This window comes from Callithrix jacchus, chromosome 13 (genome assembly GCF_049354715.1).
Source record: "Callithrix jacchus isolate 240 chromosome 13, calJac240_pri, whole genome shotgun sequence".
In the NCBI taxonomy this organism is placed as follows: domain Eukaryota; kingdom Metazoa; phylum Chordata; class Mammalia; order Primates; family Cebidae; genus Callithrix; species Callithrix jacchus.
The window spans coordinates 34,159,458-34,175,051 of NC_133514.1; the positions used below are offsets into that span (position 1 = coordinate 34,159,458).

At 34.0% G+C, this 15,594-nt stretch overlaps 1 long non-coding RNA gene across 1 annotated transcript in view; it reads left to right on the forward strand.

Annotated features, from left to right (window-relative positions):
• LOC128929429 (uncharacterized) overlaps positions 1 to 11,651 on the forward strand; it is a 101,734-nt gene extending 90,083 nt beyond the window's left edge. Inside the window, exon 3 of the long non-coding RNA XR_008475936.2 lies at positions 11,215 to 11,651. This is a non-coding gene — a long non-coding RNA (uncharacterized LOC128929429). The remainder of the gene's footprint in view (positions 1 to 11,214) is intronic.
• The last annotated feature ends 3,943 nt before the right edge of the window (positions 11,652 to 15,594 follow it).

The window sequence follows — 15,594 nt, forward strand, 5'->3', positions numbered from 1 at the left end:
TGCTAGCAGAAACTAACTGAGCCCCTTTTCATCAAACAGAAGGAGAGGTAGAGTTAGTCTCAGGCTTCAACATCAAATAGGCTGCAGGCTCATGTGCACTTTTCTTTATAGCAGAATACATGAATAAAGGCCCTATTACTGTCGTCCTAGGAACACTACACACTGCATATTCACCAGAACTCTATACGGCAAATTTCATTACTAAGACCCATCTTTTAACCACCCTATTTTTATGAATTTGAACAGTATACCTGTGATTCCACTATCTTCTATGAAAAAATTTCCTACTACTTAACACTAGCATTCTGCATATAACGTATCTCAATGTCTATCCTAATTTCCAGCATCCCACCCCAAACATAGTAATATGTCTCATAAAGAATTACTTTGATAGAGTGAACAATAGAGGTTAAAATCCTCTTATTTCTTGAACTATAGGAATTGAACCTACCCCTGAGAATCCAAAATTCTCCATGCTACCTGTTACACAATGTCCTAGAGTAAGGACAGCTAAAGAAGCTGTCAAGCCAACACCCTGAAAAAGTTCAATTTATTTCCCTATTTTCACAGGAACTCTTATTACAATGCTAGGCTCGCACTGATTTCTCATCTGAAGAGGTCTAGAAATAAACATATTCACCCATACCCCCATCTTAATTAAAAAAATAAATACCTTCCCTACAAAGGCAGCCACTAAATATTTCCTTACGCAAGCAACCACATCTATAATTCCCATGATAAATATCCTTTCCAATAACCTGTCCTCCAAACAGTGAATAATAAACACTATTAATCAATTTTGATCCTTAATAATAATAACCCTAGGAATAGCCCCCTTCACTTCTGATTCCCAGAGGTAACCCAAGGAACCTCTCTAATGTCTGGCATACTTCTCACATGACAAAAACTAGCCCTTATCTCGATTATGTTTCAAATTTTCCCATCAACAAACACGAACATCCTCTTATCACAATTCTATTATAGTAGGTGGTTGAGAGCTTAACCAAACACAACTGTCTAAAATCTTATGTACTCCTCACTCACATAGGTTGAAGAATAGCAGTACTAATCTATAACCCAACATTACCATTCTAAACCTGATTATCTTAACAACTTCATTTCTAGCACCCAACCTGAATATAAGCACCAGGACCCTGACACTATCTCATACCTGAACTAATTAACATGGTGGACACCTGTAATTCCACTAACTCTACTCTCCCTAGGAGATTTACCTCCATTAACAGCGTTCCTGCCTAAATCATCAACCAAGAATTTACAAAAAAACAATATCCTTATTACCCTGACCATTATAGCTATCATAACCCTACCTAACCTGTACTTTTACATATGCCTAATTTATTCCATCTCAGTGACACTATTCCCCACATCTAATATGAAAATAAAATGACAATTTGAAAACACAAAATCCATACTATTCTTTCCCCTACTTATTATTTCTTCTACCCTCCTCCTACCCATCTCCCCGTTAATACTAATCATAACTTAGAAATTTAGTTACATAAGACCAAGGGCCTTCAAAGCCCTGAGTAAGTAAATTACACTTAATTTCTGTAACAGACCTAAGCACTGCAAGACTATTTCTGCATCAACTCATTACAAATTAATTACATTAATTAAGCTAAGCCCTTGCTAGAGTGGCGGAATTTAAGCCCACAAAAATTTAGTTAACAGCTAAACACTCTAAACAACTAGCTATCCAAGAGAATGGTTTCTGACTCACCCGATTCAGAGGACTGAAGAGAACAGCACCTGTTTTGAAGCTGCTGAAAATAAAGGCAAGCAGCATATTAAAGCTGTAGTTTCACAGAGAGACGCCTGAAGGAAGATATCAGAAAGGATCTGAGATGATTGGTGATGGCCTTTACCTGCATAAAGTCAGTACACAAAGACTAGGAGAGGTAGTTTTCCTCAAATGCCCTAACTTCAACCATATATATCTCTCACAAGGTATAAAAGGAAACAGGGAATCATGGCCCAAATGCATAAAACAAACAATGAATCTCCATAATCAACATTAAGAAATGTTATCTATGAGCTGTCTAACAAAGAACTTAAATATCATAAAGATGCTTAATGAGCTAAAAGGGAGAATAGACAGATAACTAAATGAAACTGGTGCATGAACAAAAAGAATATCAAGAAATACAAACTATTAAAAATGAGCTAAAAAATACAAAACTGAATTGAAAAATTTATTACAGTGATTCAAGAACAGACTTGAGCATGCAGAAGAAAGAATCAACAAACTTTGAGACAGATGATTTGAATTCATCAAGTTGTGAGAGCAAAAAGTAAAAAACTGAGAAACAGTGAACAAGCCTAAAAGACTTATTGGATACTATCAAGTGGACCAATATACTTATTATAATAGTCCCAGATGGAGAAGAATGTGATAGAAAACTTATTTTAAAAAATAATGGTTGAAAACTACTCAAAGCTGAGGAAAGAAATGAACATACAGAATCAAGAAGCTCCACACTTAGACACACAATCATCAAACTCTTGAAAGCAGAAAAAAAAGTCACATGGAAGGAAGGGAGCTCCCATAAGATTATCATATTTTTCACAGAATGGAAGAGAATAGGATGATACAATCGAAGAATTAAGAGTAAAAACTGTCAACAAGGAATACTACATCCAACCAAATTATCTCCAGAAGAAAGACAAATTAGGACTTCCAGATAAACCAAATCTGAAGAAGTTCATTGCTCTTGAGCCTCCCCTTCAATAAATGCTAAAGGAAGTCCTTCAAGTTCAAATAAAAGGATGATAGGCAGCAATGGAAAGCTGTACAGAAATGTAAGTTCTCTAGTAAAAGTAAATGCATGGATGAAATTAGTAACCTCTGCAAGAATAATTTTAGTGTATTAAAGTGATAAAAATAACTGAAAATCTATGTTAATATTCAATGTATAAAGATGTAACTTGTGATATAAATTGAAGGGGTGAAGTTCTAACAATATAGAGTTTATGTGATTGAAGTCATACAATTTTAAACTGATAATGACAAATAGGTTTAATGTAATTGCATTAATAACTGGGAAGAAAATATCTATATAATATACACAAAAGGGCATAAGAGGGGAATCAAAGCATATAATTATAAAGAAATCAATGAAATACAAGGAAAGGCGGTAAAAGGAAAGTAGGGGGAAAATGCTATAAGAAATGGGGAAAACAATAAAACGGCAGTAGTCCTTTTCTATTAGGAATTATTTTAAATGTAAATGGGTTAAATTCCTCAATTAATTATAGATTGACTAAATGAATTAAAAAAGAGGATCCAACCCTATGCTATCTATAAGGGACTCACTTTATAACTAAGAACACACATAGGCTGAAAGAATAAAAAAGCATATTTCATGCAAATGGTAACAAAAACAGTACAGGAGTAATAAGATAAAATATCAAACTGCGTCATGAGAAAGCTATCACAAAGTAAAGTCACCAAGAAGACACACCAATTATATTTGTGCTTTGAATTGCAGCAAGAAATATATAGCAATACCAAAATAGTAGGAGACTTAAATATCCTATACCACAACCAGAGGATCAACAAGGAAATAGAGCCCTTGAACAACTACATAGACCAACAGTACCTAGCAGATGTGTGCAGAACATTCCACCTAGTAGAATCAACCCTGTCTAAGTATATTTGAAACATTTTCCAAGATCACATTAGACCAAAATACTACACCTAACAAGTCCCAAAAAAATATACAAATTATACAAAGTATCTCTTCTAATTACTGTGGAATGAAACTAGAAATCAATAGAACAAATACAACAGGAATATCCAGAAATATGTGGAAACTAAAAAACACTCTAAAAGAAAAAAGAGAATTAGAAATTGCACAAATGAAAATAAAAACATATCAAAACTGGTGGGATGCAGCAAAAGCAGTGTTAGAGGGAAGTTTATAGTTGTAAATGTGTATATCAAAAAATATTTCAAATCAACAACCAATCTGAGTTTTTAAAAGATGATCAGTTTGACAAAGCTTTAGATTAAGAAAAAAAGAACACTCTAAATTTAGAAATGAAAGGAGCAATTATAACAAATAGGACATAAATGCAAAAGATGATAAAAACAACTACTGTAATAATTGCACACCAACAAAATAGATAACCTAAAAGACATGGATAAATTCCAAGAAACACACAACCTACATGACTAAATCATGAAGAAATGCAGTAATTTTAAAAATCCCCTATTAAAGAAAAACCCACTATGGCTGAATTCTACCAAATCTTTAAAGGATAAATATTAATTCTTCTTAGACTCTTCCAAAACATAAAAATGGAGGGTCAAAAATACCAAAAGAAAACAGCAGTCCAATATCCCTGATCAATATGGGTATCAAAATCCTCAAAAAAAAAAAATACTAGCAAATAAAATTCAACAACACATTAAAAAGATTATACACTATGATCAAGTGAAATTTCTAGATTGCCAGGATGATTCAACATACAAAAATCAGTGTTATACACAGCACAAAAACTCTATGATTATATCAATTTGCATAGAAGAGGCAATTAGCAACACACTCTTATGACAAAAGCATTCAATCTAGGAATAGAAGAAAAATACCTTAACATAATAAACCCCACAGCTAATATAGTCAGTGGTGAAAAGGTGAAAACTTTAATATAAGGAACAAGAAAAGGATGTCTACTCTTGGCACTTCTAATCAACATAGTAGTGGAAATTTTATCTAATCTAATTAAAAAGAATAAAATACTTAGGAATGAACTTTGCCAAGCACTGAACTTAAAAATCTGTTGCAGATATAAAAAAAAATACATAAATATTGTTCTCACTCAACTGGGATTTGAACAATGAGAACACATGGACACGGAGAAGGGAACATCATACACAGGGGCCAGTTGGGGTTGGAGGCAAGGGAGAGAAGAGTATTAGGACAAATACCTAATGCATGAGGAACTTAAAACCTAGATGAGGGGTTGATGGGTGCAGCAAATCACCATGGTACATGTATATCTATGTAACAAACCTGCACACATATCCCAGAAGTATAATAAATTACATGTATCTTTCTATATATTTATCTACATATCTATAGCTATACATATCTAGATATATTGTACACCAACAAAGCAGATAACCTGAAAGATATGGATAAATTCCAAGAAACACACAATCTACATGACTGAATCATGAAGAAACTGAGTAATTTTTTAAAATCCCCTATTAAAGAAAAACCCACATCCTAGAGGCTTTATGGCTGAGTTCTGCCCAATCTTTAAGGATATATATCTGTATATCTTTATCAAATCTCATGATCCAAAAAAATTTTGAAAAAGAACAAAGTTGGAGGACTTTATTATTTTAAACAATATTACTAAGCTATAGTAACAAAATAGGATGGTACTGGCATAAAGACTGAAATACTGACTTACTAAATAGCACAAAAATAAACCCTGTGTGTGTAGACAAATGGCACAAAAGGGTGCCAAGACCACTCAATAGAAAAAGGACAATCTCTTCCACAAATGATACAAGAAAACCATATATTTACCTGCAAAAAAGAAATGAAAATGTTTAACTTACAGCATATACAAAAATTAACTAAAAATAGAATAAATCCCTAAATATAAAACCTAAAATTATAAACCACATAGAAAAATATGCGGCAGAAGCTGACACAATTTGGCAAGGATTTTTTTGGATACCACACCAAAAGCACTGGCAACAATACACAAATGAGACTACAGATGTCCCCATTGAAGAAAGTTTGACCTATTTTCACTTTATAATAGTGGGAAAGCAACACACATTTAGCAGAAATTGTACTTAAAGTACCCATACAACTATTACGTTTTCCACTTTTAGTTTGGTATTCAATAAATTACATCAGATACTCAACACTTTATTATAAAATAGCTTTGTGTTAGATGGTTTTGCTTAAACTGTGATGTTCAGTAGATTATGTTTACTAAATGCTTTTTTGCCAGTGATATTTTTTAAATTATGTGGATTTACCAGGATATAAGCCTATTGTATATCAAAGATCATCTGTCCATTAAACTTAAAAACTTTTGTGCATCAAAGTGCATAATCAAAAAAGTGAAAGTCAGCCTGAAGAGTAGGAAAAAGTATTTGCAAATCAATTATCTGATAAGGGGTTAATATCCAGAATATATTTGAAAACTCCTACAAGTCAACAACAAAAACCCAAATGATTGAATTTTATAAAATGGGCAAAGAACTTGGACATTTCTCCAACAAAGATATGCAAATGGCCACCGAGCATATGAAAAGATGTTCAGCATCATTAGTAATCAGAGAAATGCAAATCAAAACCACAGTAAGATATCAGCTCACACTCATTAGGATGGCTAGTTTCAATAAAACAAAACAGCACCACCAGAAAATGACATGTTGGTGAAGATATGGAGAAATTAAAACCCTTGTACAGTACTGGTGGGATTATAAAATGATGCAAGTACTATGAAAAACAATATGGAGGTCCTCAAAAAAATTAAAAATAGAACCACCAGTGATCCAGAAATTCCACTGAGGATTTATCCAAAAGAATTGAGAGTGGAATCTTGAAAATATATTTACACAACCAAATTCATAGCAGCATTATCTACCATCTATGAGGTGGATGCAATTTAAATGTTCATCAATAGATGAATAAACAAAATGTGATGTGGCATTATTAATCTGTACACTTAAGATGGTAAACTTTGTTGTGGGTTTTTTAGCCACAAAAGTTATATAATTGACACTCTTCATTACTGTTGCTTTATAGAAAATGTTGGAAAGATCTATAAGTTCTCCAGTTTTGTTCTCTTTTTTAAATTATACCTTTATTTTGATATAACTGTATATTTGCATGCAGTGGTAAGAAACAATACAAAGAGAATCTGTGTATCCTTTGCAGTTTCCCCCAATGGTAGCATCTTGCAAAACTGTAGTGCAGTGCCACGAACAGGATATTTTCGTTAGTACTGTGAAGATACAGAACATTTCCATTCCCACAGGATCCTTCATGTTACCCTTTTGTAGGTATGCTCACTTCCCTTTTACTTCATTGCAACCACTAATCTGTTCTCCATTTTTATAAATACGTCATTTTGCAAAGGTGTTATCAGTGGAGTCATACATCATATGACCTTTGGAGATTAGGGGTTTTTTCACTCAGTTTAGTTCTCTGGAAACTTACCCCAGTTGTAGTGAGAATTAAATCATTGCTCCTTTTGAGCACTGAATACTATGCCATGGTATGAATTTGCCACAGTTATTTTAACAATTCACCTATCAGCATTGAGTTGTTTCTAGTTTTTGGCTCTTATGAGCCAAAATAAAATTAACATACATTCTCATGCTGGGTTTTGTGTAAACACAAAAACTAGGATAGACAAATGCCCCATATTATTGGGTCTTACGGTAGTTGCATGTTTAATTATTTAAGAAACTGCCAAACAGTTTTCCAGAGTGGCTATATAATTTCATATTCCCAACAACACATCAGTTAACATATCTGCATCCGCCAGCATTTATTGTCAATATTTTTACTTTAGCCATTCTGATAGGTATGTAGTAATATCTCATGGTGGTTTTAGTTTGCATTTACTGCTGATATCAAACATCTTATGTGTTTATTTGCCATCAGTATATCATTTTCAGTGAAATGTGACATGCCTTTTGCCCATTTTTAAATAAGATTATTTTTTACTGTTGAGTTGAGAGTTTTTTACATATTCTGGATACTAGCTATTTGTCAGATACATCATTTGCAAATATTCTCTCCCATTTTGTACTCTGTCTTTTAATTTTTAAAAGAGGATGTTTCATAAGGCAAATTCTTAAATTTTGATGAAATCCAATTTATGTTTTTTGTTATGAATTGTGCTTTTTGTTGTAAGTGTAAGAACTCTGTTTTGACCTAGATCTTTTCCCTAAAAGTTTTATAACTTTGTTTAAATCGAAGTTTTTGAACCATTTAGAGTTTATTTTTTATAAGTGTGATAGTTTGAGAATTTTGAAAGGTGGGCGTGGAGTATAAATGTGTAATTCCTCCAGCACCATTTGTTTAAAAGGCTATCTTTCTTCCATTGAATTGCTTTTTTACCTTTGAAAATGAGTTGGGCATACTTGTATAATTGTATTGATTGGTCATCTACTCTGTTTTACTGGGCTATATCAATATATTGATTATACAGTTGATTACTGTAGCTATATAAGGTGTTGAAATCACATAGACATATTCCTTTTACCTTATTATTCCAGCATTCTTTCTTATCTGTAACTGCAAAAAAAAAAAAAAAAAACCCTTGGATTATTTATAAGAATTGTAGTAAGTATGTATGCTAATTGAGGACATCTTTACTCTGCTGGGTGTTCAAATCCATGAACACATAATATCTCTTATATTGACCTTGAATTTGTTTTATCAGTGTTGTATAGTTTTTCCCAAGTCCTGTACATGTTTTATAGATCTACACCTGTGTTTTAATTTCCTAAACAATACTGTAATTTTTGTGTCTACTTACTGCCAGTATATAGATAAAATTGATTTCTATATGTTTATATTGTACCCTGTGACTCTGTCAAACTCACTCAGTTCCAGGAGGGTTTTGTTTCTGGTGCATGCCTTGGAATTTTCTACATGGAAAATTATGTCCTTACAAACAGGAATAGTTTAATCCATCCTGCAAAATGTGCCCTTTAATTTTTATTTCTCACCTTATTGCACAGGGTAGACCTACCAGTACTATGTTGAAAAAGAGTAGCAAGAATGAACATCTTTTTCTTGTTCTCAGTTCTAGAGGGAAGTTTTCAGTCTTTTATCATTTAGCATTAGCTATAGGGTTATTGTAGATCCCCTTTATTAAGTTAGAAATTTTACCTCATTTCTTTTCTGTGAGTTTTCATTATGAATGGGTGATGAATTTTGTCAAATGTTTTTCTGCTTTCACTGACATAATTTTTTAGCCTGTTAATATAGGATACATTAATTTTTAAATATTAAACCAGCCTTATTTCTGTATACATTTACCTAGAAACCATCACAATTTATTGATTTCTAAACATGGGGGGGGTCATTTTAAAATACAGATTTTTAACTTCCTTAATAGCTGTTCAAATGATCTATTACATATATTGGGCACGTTGTGGTAGTTTGTGTTGTTCAAAGTAGCAGTCCATTTCATCTAAACTCTTATGTGCATATGATTGTTCATTATTATGCTATTGATGTCCCCAGGGTCTGTAGTGATAATTCCTATTTTATTACTGATACGGGTATGTTGTGTCTTTGATAAAATTTTCTCAAACTTATTGACCTATTTAAGAAACAGCTTTGGTTTATTGACAATTATTTTGTTTCCAATTTCATTGAATTCTGCTAGTAATTATTTCATTCCTTACACTTTCTTTGGATTTTGTTTTAATCTTGACTAATATGTGTATTTAGTGCTATAATTTCCCTCTCTGCTTTAGCTATGTTACACAAATCTTATGTTAAATCTTCATTTGTATTAAATTTAATGCAGTGTTTAACTTCTTTGGAGAGTTAGCCTTTGACTCATGGATAATATAAATGTCTGTTTTGTTTTTAAGCATTTTGAGATTTTCCTTTTCCTGTCATTGATTTCTACGTACGTTTCCTTGCAATTGAAGAACACATTTTACATACTTTCTATTATTTTAAATTTTTGAGCTTTTCTATGGTTCAAGCCATCTGTTTTAGTACATATTCTATGGATACTTGAAAAGTACATTTATTTTGTTGTTGGATGGAGTGTTCTAGAAATGCTGATTAGATTCTGTTGAATGATAATGCTGAATTCTTCCATATTCTTGATGAGTATCCATGGAGTTCCATCAAATATTGAGAAAGCAGTGTTTAAGTCTCCGGATATGTATGTAGATGTCTCTATTTCTCATTTCAGTTTTATTACTTTTTGCTTCATATTTCATAGCTCAGTTGCTTATTACTTATTTGTAGTTGCTACATTCTTTTGGTGGACTGGTCCTTTATCATTGTATAATGTTTCTCCCTGTTTCTGGAAGTTTTTGTAGCTCTGAAGTCTACTTTATCCAATAATAATATGGCCATTCATGCTTTCTTTTGATGCATGACATATTTTCCATTTTTCTACTTTCAACATGCCTGTGTAATTTTATTTGAAATGAGTTTCTTACAAAGCACACAGAGTTGGGATGTTCTCCTTTGCCAGTTGTTGTCTTTTAACTGGAACACTTTACACCATTTAGTCAAATTGTTGATATATCAGGACATAAGTCTACCATTTTGTTTTTTGTTCTATTGTATGTCTCCTTTTTCCTGACTTCTGTGGGGTTACACAATTTTTTTTTAGAACTGTGTATTTATTCACAGAATGTTGTCGTAAATTTAGTAGCACAGTGTGCTTACTAAAGCTGTATGCATACTCACTTGAAGCGTTCTTCCCTTACCAGTCAGATGTCTTTAGTAGGTAACATACCTGTTAAATTCTGCCACTTTGCCTCTTAGTGTGCATGTGTGAGCCCACTCACCCACCTCCTGAGATCTTAACAGGAAGCTGCTGGTCACATTTTAGGTGTTTCTATCAGGACACTGCCTTTCTCTACCACCAGCTGTGACCAGTTATTTTAGAGAGAGAGTGCGACAACTGCCTGACCATCATTTGATTGTCACCTGACATTCCTGGTGGGGAGCCCTTGCTTATGTCTGACTAGCTACCAGTAGCATAATGAGACACTGGTTCTTATTTAAAACCTCTGTATCCTGACACAATGTTTATACTTGATAACCTTCAAATGCTTCATTTCATGAAATTGAGCATATGCACCTGGGGCAGATCATGTTGGAGGCATAGTGTCTAAAGATTTCACTAGGAACTAGGATCAAAATTGTCTAACATACTCAGAGTGTGTTTTTAATTGAGCAGGTGCTGTGATTATTCTTTACCTGGTAGCATTATAACCACCTGGCAATTCAAGATTATTTGACTTTTAACCTCTTCTTCATGTATGTACTTTTGGTAAAAATCTTAAGTAGTTAAATGGCCAAAACTAGTGCAGCAAGGAAGAAAAAGAGCCAATTCATAAAAAATTTACCTAGAATTGGCTGTAACTCAAAATGTAATCTAAGGATTAATGTTAAATTTTATATAGCCTTCAACAAAAGAATATTCTTTTTTCTTTTTTTTTAGATGGAGTCTCACCCTGTTGCCCAGGATGGAGTGCAATGGCACAATCTCAGCTCACTGCAACCTCCACCTCCTAGGTTGAAGCGATTCTCCTGCCTGAGCCTCCAAAGTAGCTGGGATTACAGGTGTGTCCCACCACATTCGGCTAATTTTTTGTATTGTTAGTAGAGAAGGAGTTGTACCATGTTGGCCAGGCTCGTCTCAAACTCCTGACCTGCCCACGTTGGCCTCCAAAAGTGCTGGTATTACAGGCATGGGCCACCATGCCCAGCCAAGAATTTCTTATTTATAAATATACTTTCCACTGAAAAATCAATGTGCACTAATTTTTTTTTCAGATACTATGGTTCACCATAACTTTTAGCGTTTTCTGTGCCATTTCTTAGACCTAAGCTTCCTATTATTGTCTACTAAATAAATTGTGCCTTCTGTTTACTCTTCTTCAGAGTGTGAGTACTTTATTTCAAGATAATTTTCACCAGCATTTTATTGAACACTTACTCTGTACCAGTCTTCATACCAAGTTACATACATTCACAATTTCATTGGAAAGCTTTGTGAAATTCTATGAGGGTAGTTTACCATTCTCTTTAATAAATGAAGAAATTAGGCTAGCACCTCTTAAGTAACATTCATAAAGCTACATCTCTGATGAATAAGAGAGCTGGGATTCAAATCCAGGTCTGACTTCAGAAACTGTACTCGCAACCACTAGGTGAGGCTATCTCATTCTTCTGTATATATTTAGCCTTATATTCTCTACCCCAGCTCTCAAACTTTATGTAACTTTTACTCTACATATTTCTATTGTACTGCCATTTGAATATTTTATGTCTTCATAAATTTTCTCACCTCATTTTATTTCCTATATTTCTGAGCCCCTAAAAACAAATTATGTCTATGCTTTTCTTACTGGCCTATTCTATTAAAAAATAAGGCTCACCACCCAGGATTGGCTGCCACCACTACTGGCACCTGCACACACCATGACCTAACTGATCTGTGGCCAATCATTGCTGGCAACCCTGCCCTGTCTTGTAGCTGTACACCTTCATGTTCCCCCCAGAAGCCACAAACCCAGGCTTTTCTGTGTTCTTATTTCAAGAAAAGCCATGCCACAGCCTCCACAAACAATAGCCTCTATCACTGAGGCACTCACAACATGAACATTCATTACAGCTAAAGAAATCACAGAGACTATATCACCGTGCCCAGCAACAAAAAGCACCCTACCCAACTGACACTTACAGATACATCAAAAGGGAAAAATAATTTCCTACAAAATCTTCTCTGTACAATTGGAAAGAAGTGACTGTTTTATTCAAATGCATAGATATCAACATAGAAACAGAAGAAAAGTGAAAAACATGACACCTTCAAAGAAACAATCCTATAGCAGTTGACACAAATGAAAAAAATTTATGAAGAAGAAACCTGAAGAATATAAAGATTTTAAGAAAATTCAGCAGATTACACAAGAACATAGATGGATAATTTAACAAAATTTGGAAAACATTTTATGATCTGAATGAGAAATTGAATCAATCAATAAAAATATAATTGAAAACTTCAATAGACTAGATCAAGCAGATAAAAGAATTCTTCAACTTGAAGAAGGGTTTCTTCTTGAAATAACCCAGTCATACAAAAAAGAATGAAAAAGGATAGAGAAAGTCTATATGCTATATAGGAGACCATTAAGTGGAAAAAAATTGCATTTTAGGAGTTCCAGAAGATGATATGGGAAATGACATAGAAAACATAATGAACTTGTAGATGAAAATTTCCCAAGTCTTGAACGCAAATATAGACATCCAGATAAAGGAAGCTCGAAGACCCATAAGTAGGGTTAACCCAAAAGGTTTTCTTTGAAATACATTATAGTGAAACTGTTAAACATAAAAAAGAATTCTAAAAAAAGCAAGGGAAAAGCATCAAGTCACATATAATGGAATCCCCATCAGACTCATGAAGGTTTTCTCAATAGAAAAAAATGGGATGATATATTTTAGATGCCAAGAGAAAAATAACTGCCAGACAATACCATATTTAGCAAAGCAATCTCAGGAAAAAAGTAGATGAAGTCTGTCCCAGATGAGTAAAACTGAAGGAATTTATCACCACTAAGACCAACCCTACAAAAAATTTTAAGATAGTTCTATCTGTAGAAGTGACAAGATCATATCTTCCATTATGAAAAGTATAAAAACCACTTGTAGAACAGATACATAAATCACTGACAAAGATAAAAGAATCAAAACTTTTCACTATGAAAAAGCCACAAGGATAAACTGTAAGACAAAAAGGAATATATTTTTAAAAGAACCATAAAATCATTAACAAAATGATAGGAATAAGTCCTTGCCTGTCAATAACAGTATGACTACAAATAGTATAAATTTCTCAATGAAAAGATATAGATTGGATAAATGGATAAGAAACAAAAGCCATATGCTTTTGCTGTCTACAGGAAACTCACTTCTATAAAGATGCATATAGACTGAAAGTGAAGACATAGATATTCCATGCAAACGAAAACCAAAAGCATGTAGGAGTAGCTATACTTACATCAGACAAAATATACTTTAAATTTAAAAACATAAAAAGTGACAAAGAATGTCATTATGTAATGACAAAAAGAAATTCAGCAAGAAGATATTGCAATTGTAAATATATATACACCTAACACCAGAGCAGTTCAACAAGTAACAAGATTGAATGAGTAATAAAAATTTACCAACAAAGAAAAGTACATGAGCTGATGGCTTCACCGCTGAAATGTAACAGAAAATGAACTACCCCACTTCCTTACACCTTATACAAAAATTAACTCAAGATGGATTAAAGACTTAAAAGTAATACCTAAAACCATAAAAACCCTAGAAAAAAACCTAGGCCATACCATTCAGGACATAGGCATGGGTGAAGATTTCATGACTAAAACACCAAAAGCAATGGCAAAGAAAGCCAAAATAGACAAATGGGATCCAATTAAACTGAAGAGTTTCTGCATGGCAAAAGAAACTACCATCAGAGTGAACAGGCAACCTACAGAAGGGCAGAAAATGTTTGTAATTTACCCATCTGACAAAGGGCTAATATCCAGAATCTACAAGGAACTTAAACAAATTTACATGAAAAAAAAACGTCAAAAATTGGGCAAAGGATATGAACAGATACTTCTCAAAAGAGAAGTATATGTGGCCAAAAAACATATGAAAGAAAGCTCATCATCACTGGTCATTAGAGAAATGCGAATCAAAACCACAATGAGATACCATCTAACACCAGTTAGAATGGTTATCATTAAAAAGTCTGGAAACAACAGATGTTGGAGAGGATGTGGAGAAATGGGAACACTTTTACACTGTTGGTGGGAGTGTATATTAGTTCAACCATTGTGGAAGACAGTATGGCGATTCCTCAAGGATCTAGAACCAGAAATATCATTTGACCCAGCAATCACATTACTGGGTATATATCCAAAGGATTATAAATCATTCTACCTAAAGATACATCCACATTTATGTTTATTGAATACTGTTCATAATAGCTAAGACTTGGAACCAACCCAAATGCCCATTGATAGACTGGATAAATAAAATGGGGCATATATACATCATGGAATACTATGCAGCCATAAATAAGGATGAGTTCATGTCCTTTGCAGGGACATGGATGATGCTGAAAACAATCATTCTCAACAGACTAACACAGGAGCAGAAAATCAAACACCACATGTTCTCACTCATGAGTGGGAGGTGAACAATGAGAACACATGTACACAAGGAAGGGAACATCACACATCGGGGCCTGTTGGAGGGTGGAGAGCTAGGGGAGAGATAGCATTAGGACAAATACCTAATGTAGATGATGAGTTGATGGGTGCAGCACACCACCATGGCACATGTATACCTATATAACAAACCTGCACTTTCTGCACATGTATCCCAGAACTTTAATTTCTTTTTTTTTTTTTAAGATGGAGTTTCGCTCGTTACCCAAGCTGGAGTGCAATGGCGCAATCTCAGCTCACTGCAACCTCCGCCTCCTGGGTTCAGGCAATTCTTCTGCCTCAGCCTCCTGAATTTTTTTTTATTTTTTTTTTGAGACAGTTTTGCTCTTGTTACCTAGGCTAGAGTGCAATGGTGCAATCTCAGCTCACTGCAACCTCTGCATTCTGGGTTCAAGCAATTCTCCTGCCTCAGCCTCTTGAGTAGCTGGGATTATAGGTACACACCACCATGCCCAGCTAATTATTTTTGTGTGTGTATTTTTGGTAAAGATGGGGTTTCACCATGTTGACCAGGATGGCCTTGATCTCGTGACCTTGTGATCCACCTGCCTCGGCCACCCAAAGTCCTGGGATTATAGGCATGAGCC